Source organism: Rhea pennata, chromosome Z (assembly GCF_028389875.1).
Source record: "Rhea pennata isolate bPtePen1 chromosome Z, bPtePen1.pri, whole genome shotgun sequence".
NCBI lineage: Eukaryota > Metazoa > Chordata > Aves > Rheiformes > Rheidae > Rhea > Rhea pennata.
Window position 1 is genome coordinate 1,413,208 of NC_084702.1, and position 8,565 is coordinate 1,421,772.

The window sequence follows — 8,565 nt, forward strand, 5'->3', positions numbered from 1 at the left end:
CTCCTACCTGTGAGAGACAACCAACGCTCGCAGCCTGAGCAGCCGCGGGTGGCTGCGGGTAGAGGGCCAGGAGGCTGCAGGAGGGCAGTCGCTGTGTTGCACACACACGGCAGTGGGTCTCGCCTGTCCTGTAGAGCAGCATTGCTCCTGTGCTGCCCACCCAGCTCCAGCTTCTGGGAGCCAGGCACACACCCAGCAGGGGAGGTGCCAGGTGCCGAGTGACACTGTGTGGCATGTGCCTGTCAGCACTGGGGAGCCCCCCAAGGCACAGCTCTGGCTACTAAAGCAAACTCCACGTTTGTAAGTCATGCCATGAGCTCTTAACCGAGCCGTCATCCTGATCACTCATCTGAACTTCTCACCCAAATGCCTTGCCATATAATGCTTGCTCTAAGTCCCAGCTGTAACCCAAATAGCTTGCCTGTAGGCCAACTGCTCACCACAAAGCTAGGCAGAGCTCTGAATCTTTCAACTCAGTTGAATAGGGATCTCCACTATTGAGCTATCATGAACAACAAGATCCACCAAAAAATTATGCCACATAGAATGATAGGTCTTCAATGCTGCAACCGAGCATTAGCATAAAGAGTTTAATCCAAACCAAAACTGCCACTATGGTCTTGGAAGGAATGGATGTTGCAGGTGTCCAGCCATTCCTTCTGTACAGAGCTCCACCAAATTCAAGCAGTATCATCCCCCCAAGAGTTCTGTGAACATCTCTCTGCTGGAGAGGTTATTGCCCTGTAGAATTCTGCTGGCAAACAGGGTAGTAGGCAGCTTCCAAAACACACTCAGGACAAAATTAACCAGCTTAGTTAGAACAGCTGATGAGCAAACTTGACTGATTCTTCGTGAAGCTCATAAGCCCTCCACTAAAACACGAAGCAGGGAGCAAATTCGACTGACACAGGTGGGAGTTGTAAAAGGATATCTGTCCATTATCTAAAAAAAAAAAAAATATGGAGTGATAATTAAAATATCTTGCTGGTGCTCTAAAATGAAATAATATATTTTAATTATTATTTAATAAGGAAATTTCTAATAAGGTAAGAAATGCTCCTGGTTGCAGAAGCTTTGGTTTGCACCTCCAGATCCAGAACTTCCCCTCATGCCAGCCAAAATAGCCAAGGTACAATTGAAGGCCTGTTTTGTATCATTACTGAAAACATAATATAATTTTAAAATAACACCAGTACAAAAGCTGTGCTGGACACACTGACGCATTAACTCCATAGCACAAAAGCGGCCAAAGGGAGTTCACAAATTGCATGACGTATTTGAAAGTTAGTGTACGTGAAAAATGGAAAGATCTGCTGGTCCTACTCCTGCCTTTTCCCACATCCCTAGCTATTGAAACAAATTACATCCCAGCCCTAGCAGCTCCGTGGCAAGCCCCTTTTCATTCGCATAGTACAGTTCTTTGCTGTTCCCTTCACGAGTAGAACTCCACCTTCTCGCCCCTCCCTTGGCAAGTGCATTGTACAAACATCTACCCATCTGCTTGGTGATAACCCACAGAGAAACTCACACATTTCATTTTTCTTTCCCCTTTCCCCCAATTCCATTTCTTGAAGGCAATTACCAGTTTAATTTGTGGACCTGGAGTCGATAGAGCATATGAAACATGTTGGTCTCTACCTTTATGGCTATAGCCTGAGCTCTACCTTTAGAAGTTAAGATATTGGCACAATTCTTATTTTCTTATTTATTGAACACAGTATCAAATAGGTAAGAACTGAGAAATTGGTATAGCGTTTCTTCTATGATTCTCTGTGCTAATGTATTCTCCTCCACAGTCCAAATTGGCAGCAGATCTATGTCCTCAACAAGGACGAGATGACAGTTGTCTGTGCTTACACAACACTCTAAGTGGTTTCATTTACGAGTAACGCATGAGAACCATTTTGTTTTCTGGAGTGATGTATTACAAGGAAAAATTCAAAGCTTGTTTCCCAGTTGCGTTAGGGGTGTGCTTCCTCAAAGAGAATACCTAAAAGAAGTCACGTACTCGAAAGAGAGATTTCAAAAGAAATACCTCACACCTAGAAAAGCAGGCTCACCAAGCTATGCCAAAAATCTTCACTGGACAATAAAGCACTTTCAAAAGTATTGACTTGGACTTTCACAGAACATACTTTGGAAAGTTGTGCTGAAAGCTACACCACGGTTATTTCTTGTCAACCATTCTGTTCGTTATGTTCCTCTTTTTCATCTTTTTTTTAGGTCAGATTTAGCCAAATGACCCTATTACCCTTCTCGTGACACATCTCCCCAGTTAGTTTGTGACAGAAGGGGCTGTTGCTTGTCACTACATCAACACTCTGTTACTATTTCGAAAAGCAACACTGGTCCCAATTCCCAGTGAAGCTGACTGTGGGTATTCGTCTTCTTTTTAGATTTGTTCCCGTGGCATAAACCCTAAGCCTTTTTAAGGCTGAGCTAATTCTGAGTAGAAGGTACAGGCACATATAAAAAGTAAGTTTAAGAGACAGGAAAGAACGATGCTTACTAACGTTATAACAAATGCCTCTCACGAACGGAGTTGTGCAGGAATATGAGCAGAGATGCTGTAGCAGAGAAACAAACAGCAGCTGGTTTTGAGTGGCAGAAGGACTTTTGTGACCCACTAGCAATTTGCAGTTCTGCCAGAACCTCTGGTTCTGGAAAATGCAAGTAAAATGAATAAATTCAGCTCTTGTTATACACTGTTGCTTTAAGCTCATTCCTGAAAACCCACTGGGATTGATGCAGTAGAAAGAAATTCCTCCTCATATTCAGCCAGGATTTCCTTTGTTTCAGTTTGTGCCCATTACCTCTTGTCCTGTTTCCGGGCACCACTAAAAAGAGTTTGGCCCCATCCCCTTGACACCTTCCCTTCAGATACTTACACACCTTGATAAGATCCCCTCTCAGTCTTCTCTTCTCCAGGCTAAACACTCCCAGCTCTCGCAGCCCGCCCTAGGTGACCCTGTGTGAGGCTGACACTGCAATTATCTGGTGATTAATGTGTGAGTAATACCCACTGCTCTCGTCTTGTGGATAAAACCTGTCCTTCCCTCAGGCAAGACAATCAGGCACCAGTCAATCAGGCACATGTTGCCCTTGGCACTTCCCTGCTGCCTGGTCCCACTCACTGTCTTGGGCTTCCTGGACTTGGAAATGGCTTCCAGGAGGAATTCTCTCCACCATCTCCACAGGGACTGAAGAGAAACTATTGGCCATGCAAAGTTTGCCTTTTCTTGAGCTTCAGGGACCGCCTCCTATTGATTGCCCTATCTTTTTACACGTTATTGAGAGCAGCCTTGCAAATACATTAGCCAGCTCTCTGAGTACCCAGGAGGCATTCCATTGGTTCCATGGATTTCTATACATCTGATTGACTGCTATGTTCCCGAATTCAGTCTTATTCTGCCACAGACAATGCCTCATTCCCATTCTTCATTGCTTCATTTCTGTATGACCACTCGCTTGCGACCTTTACAACCTAGGACAGACCTAACGTGGGACAACACAGGCAAAAAGCACACTGAGCACCTCTGTTCTTTCTGTGGTTTGTCTCCTGGTCATGAATGCCTTGCATGAACTACCCATGGATCTTTTCTATAGTAGAAATATTGGCTTTCAGACTAGGTTACTTATTCAAGTCCCTGCCATCACAAACACCTATGCCTGTTCTCAGCTTACTGGTCTTCACCAGGGCTGGCTGATTGTGGCAGACCTTTTATTTTCCTTGCATTTCCCATCATGAATTAAACTGCAGCTCCACCAAGAAGGATGTCTTGCAAAAAAAGAATCTTGTGAACAAGTGGGGTTTTTTTGTTGTTTTTTTTTTTGTTTGTTTGTTTTTTCCTGCTGAAGCTCTCTAATAAGCTGGAACTAGAACAGGTAGTCCTGAGGATCTTCCCTGATTTACACAGTGACAATGCTGTGAAATCTCATATTAATCAGGTTAACCTCTCTTGATTCCCAGATGGATGCACCCATGTACTTTTTCCTCAGAATGTTGGATTCTCAAACATCTGCTACATCTGTACTGTAGTCCCCAGAGTGCAGTGCAATATCCTACTGCACAGCAAGTGCATCTCAATCAAGCTGTGCATGACTAAGTTCATTACTGTTTTCCTGGGGAATACCAATCACTTCAATCCACAGTGACAGTTCTTGGCCACTAGGATTGAATTTGCAACTTTCTGCACTGCAGCTCCATCAGGAGTATGCATGCCTTGTCACCAGGGCAGCAGTATCACAACCAGCCAACATCATGTTGATGGTGATTCACCGTCCCCTGCTGAGTCTGACTTCTTGGGGATCCAGTAGCACTGCTCAGTTCTTTATTGAAACAAGAGCCCTCAGTGACTCAGCACATGGTAGACAGCGATGCTGGTGCTGGGGGATCTTCACACTTTCCCATGTACTGGTGTCTTTTATGCATATTTCTGAAAAAGAAAAAAAAAGGCAAGGGGCAGAGAAGGACAAAGACAAGACAAAGCAGAGACTGTCCTCTAGTTGCTTATAAACATTACTCTAATAGCTTGTGCTAACAGGGAGCTGAAGGGAGCTATGGTGCAAGTGAGGGCCGCAGGCTCTCCTGAGAAGGTGTTGTGCAGCAACCACCCATGGGGAGGGAAGAGACATGGAGACCTGCCAAGGAAGACAGAATTGCAGGGAAGCAGCCACTGCAGTCTCAGCAGATTAGCTGAGGAACTGGAGATCCCTGGGATGGAAGTGTTGAGAGCACCGACTCCTCAAGCTGCTCATTAACTTCCAAATACAACTTTTCTCTGTCCACAATGTAACAGCATACCAGCTGCTCATGGTGAATGGAAGTAGCCTCACAATTACAGGTCCTGTTTCTCATAGGGGACTTCAACCGCCCTAGTATCTACTGGAAGGTCAACACAGCCAGGCACCATATGTCCAGAACGCTCCTGCAGTGTATTGATGATAACTTTTTGACGCAGGTGGTTGAGGAGCCAACGGGGAGGGATGGGCTGCTGGATCTTGTACTAACCTACAAAGAAGGATTGGTTGGAGACATGAAGGTTATGGGTAGCCTTGGCTGCAGTGACCATGAGATGGTGGAGCTCAGGACCTGCATGGATGAAGCAAGCCAGCCAACAAGTAGGATCGCAACCCTGGACTTCAGGAGAGCAGACTTTGGCCTCTTCAGGGAGCTACTTGGAGGAATCCTACGGGTTAGTGCCTTGGAAAGAAGAGGGGTCCAAGACAGCTGGCTAGTATTCAAGCATCAAGCCCAAGAGCGGTGCATCCCAAGGAGAAAGAAGTCCAGCAAAGGGGGCAAGAGATGGATGAACAAGGAGCTCCTGGGCAAACACAGGCAGAATAAGATAGTACACAGAGTGTGGAAGAGGGGACAGGCCACCTGGGAGGAATATAAGAACATGGTCAGAGTATGCTGGGATGTGATGAGGAAGGCTAAGGCCCATTTGGAACTAAATCTGGCAAGAGAGGTTAAGGACAACAAGAAGGGCTTCTTCAAATACATCAGTAGCAAGAGGAAGACTAGGGAAAAAGTGGGCCTGCTGCTGAATGGGGCGGGGGTCCTGGTGACGAAGGATACAGAGAAAGCAGAATTACTGAATGCCGCCTTTGCTTCAGCCTTCACTGCTAAGGGCAGCTCTTAGGAATTGCAGAGCCTTTCCTTTGGTCGAGGAGGATGGGATTAGAGATCTTCTGGGCAAACTTGACATCCAAAAATCTATGGGTGCTAATGGGATGCACTCATGAATCCTGAGGAAACTGGCGGATGTTGTTGCTAAGCAACTCTCCATCATCTTTGAAAGATCATGGTGAACTGAAGGTACCTGGGTACCTGAAGACTGGAAGAAAGCCAACATCACTCCAGTCTTCAAGAGGGGCAAGAAGGAGGACCCAGGCAACTACAGGCCGGTCAGTCTCACCTCCATCCCTGGAAAGGTGATGGAACAGCTCATTCGGGATGTCATATCCAAGCATTTGGAGGACAAGAAGGTGATCAGGAGTAGTCAGCTTGTGTTCCCCCAAGGGGAAATCCTGCTTTACCAACCTGAGAGCCTTCTCTGATGGGATTACTGGCTGGGTAGAGGGCAGAGCAGTGAATGTTGTGTACCTTGACTTCAGCAAGGCTTTTGACGCTGTCTCCTATAACATTCTCATAGGTAAGCTCAGGAAGTGTCAGCTAGAGGAGTGGACAGTGAGGTGGCTTGAGAACTGGCTGCACGGCAGAGCTCAGAGGGTTGTGCTCAATGGCACAGAGTCTAATAGAAGGCCAGTAGCTAGTGGAGTTCGCCAGGGCTCAGAACTAGGGCCAGTCCTGTTCAGCTTCTTCATCAATGACCTGGACGAAGAGACAGAGTGCCTCCTCAGCAAGCTGCATGGGAAAGTGCAGAAGGAGATAGGCAAGGGAAGCTAGCCAGACCATTTCGTGAGAAAAGGTGTGTCAACAGGGCGCGCTGACCCATAGCCATGGTCACTCGGCTGGGCCTGTGCTAGAGTGGTGCTACACCCGGGCTTTGAATCGAGATTAGCAATGAGCTCAATATGTGTACTCACATGTGTAGCGTGCATAAAAACCCTGCAGTGCCCCCCAGCACTCCTCTCAACAGAGCTATGCTCAGGGCTGCCCTGCCATCTCTCTCACTGGCTGTCACGGGAGCTACAGGGAACCCTCCTGCATTGGTAATTTGGCTCCTTTTTACCTAACTGTTAATGAACATATATTTATATTAACTAGTCTTATGTCTCTTGCAATAGAGCCCCTACATCATCCTTAAACAAAATCCAATCTACTCCACCAAACTGGGAGGAGTGGCTTATACATCAGAAGGCTGTGCTGCCGCTCAGAGACATCCGGAAAGGCTGGAGAGTTGGGCAGAAGGGAGCCTCATGAAGTTCAACAAGGGCAAATGCAGGGTCCCGCACCTAGCAGAAATGACCCTATGTACCACTACAGTCTGGAGGCTGAAGTGCAGAAAAGCATCTCTGCAGAGGACGACCCGGGAATCCTGATGGACACCAAGTTGACCATGAGCCAGAAATGTGCCCTTGTAGCCCAGAAGGCCAATGGTATCCTGGGGTGCATTAGGAAGAGTGTTGCCAGCAGGTCAAGGCAGGTGATCCTGTCCCTCTATTCAGCCCTGGAGAGGCCGCATCTGAAGTGCTGTGCCAAGTTGTGGGCTCCCCACTACAAGACATGGAGCTATTGGTGAGAGTCCCATGCAGGCTTACGAAGATGATCAGAGGACTGGAGCACCTGCCCTATGAGGAACGGCTGTGAGAGCTGGGAGTGTTTAGCCTGGAGAAGAGAAGACTGAGGGGGGATCTGATCAATGTGTACAAGTACTTTAAAGGAGAGTGTCAAGGGGGTGGGGCAGAACTCTTTTCAGTGGTGCCCAGAAACAGGACAAGAGGCAGTGGGCACAAGCTGAACCACAGGAAGTTCCACCTAAACATGAGGAGGAATTTCTTCACTATGAGAGTGACAGAGCACTGGAAGAGGTTTCCCAGAGAGGTTGTGGAGTCTCCTTCCCTGGAGATAATTTAAAAGCCACCTGGATGTGATCCTGCCTAACAAGTTCTAGGTGGCCCTGCTTGAGCAGGCGAGGTGGACTAGATGATCTCCAGAGGTCCCTTCCAACCTTAATAATTCTATGATTCTGTGTATTTATAGGCAGCATATTTATCACCACCCCCTCATTTTCCACCCTGTTGGAAAAAAAGACATAGGTGAGCCCCCTCACTAGCCTGGGTGAGGGATCAGGCTAAGAGTTCACCGAAGGGCCTACAGGTGTGGGGAGCCACGCCCAGAGCAGGGGGCTGGGGTAAGGGTGCAGGTTTGAGGCTACTGCAGGGCTGCAGCATGGGGGTCTGAAAGAAGCTGAGTGCCTCAGTGAACGGGTTTCACAGGCCCTGTGCTTGCTGCAGCACCGTTGCCCAAATGCTCCTTACGCCCCTTTAATCCGGTGTGTCTCTTGGCATAGCTCTCTGATGACCTCTGTGCCCCACCAAGCAAACCAGGGCCAGGGCAGACTGCTGGGGCCCTGAGTCCCGAGAGCACAGCATCTTTTCTGCTCGCAAAGCCTTCCAGTGCCAGGTAGTTCCTCCTGCCCTGCAGCACGATGGCATGGCACGTGGGGCTGGCTCACCCCCCATCGTTTTCCTCATCAGATATAGCTGCATACTGACTTACTAGCTTTGCCCAGCACAATGCTGGCACTGGAGTATGGGTGCCAAATCCGGAGGGCTTAAGCAGGGAAATAAAAGGTGCATCTGTAGTCTGATGATGTACACATCTGCCCCACCGCTGCAGAACGTGCACGTGAGGGTCTCCATCCACGCCGCGTGGTGCAGGACACCCCCGGCCCTCACCTTCGGCACCCCGACCGAGAAGGCCAGGAGCTCAGCAGCTACCCCAAGCGATCCTCACACCAAGGGCTTCCCACTCTGCGGGCCCTTGAGCAGCGCAGCACCCAAGGCCAAGCGCCCGCCCTTGCTCGCCTGACGCACAGGGCCGAGCTGCCCGGTGCCGGGTGAGGAGGGCTGCGCGGGCTTGCGGAGCCGCTCCTC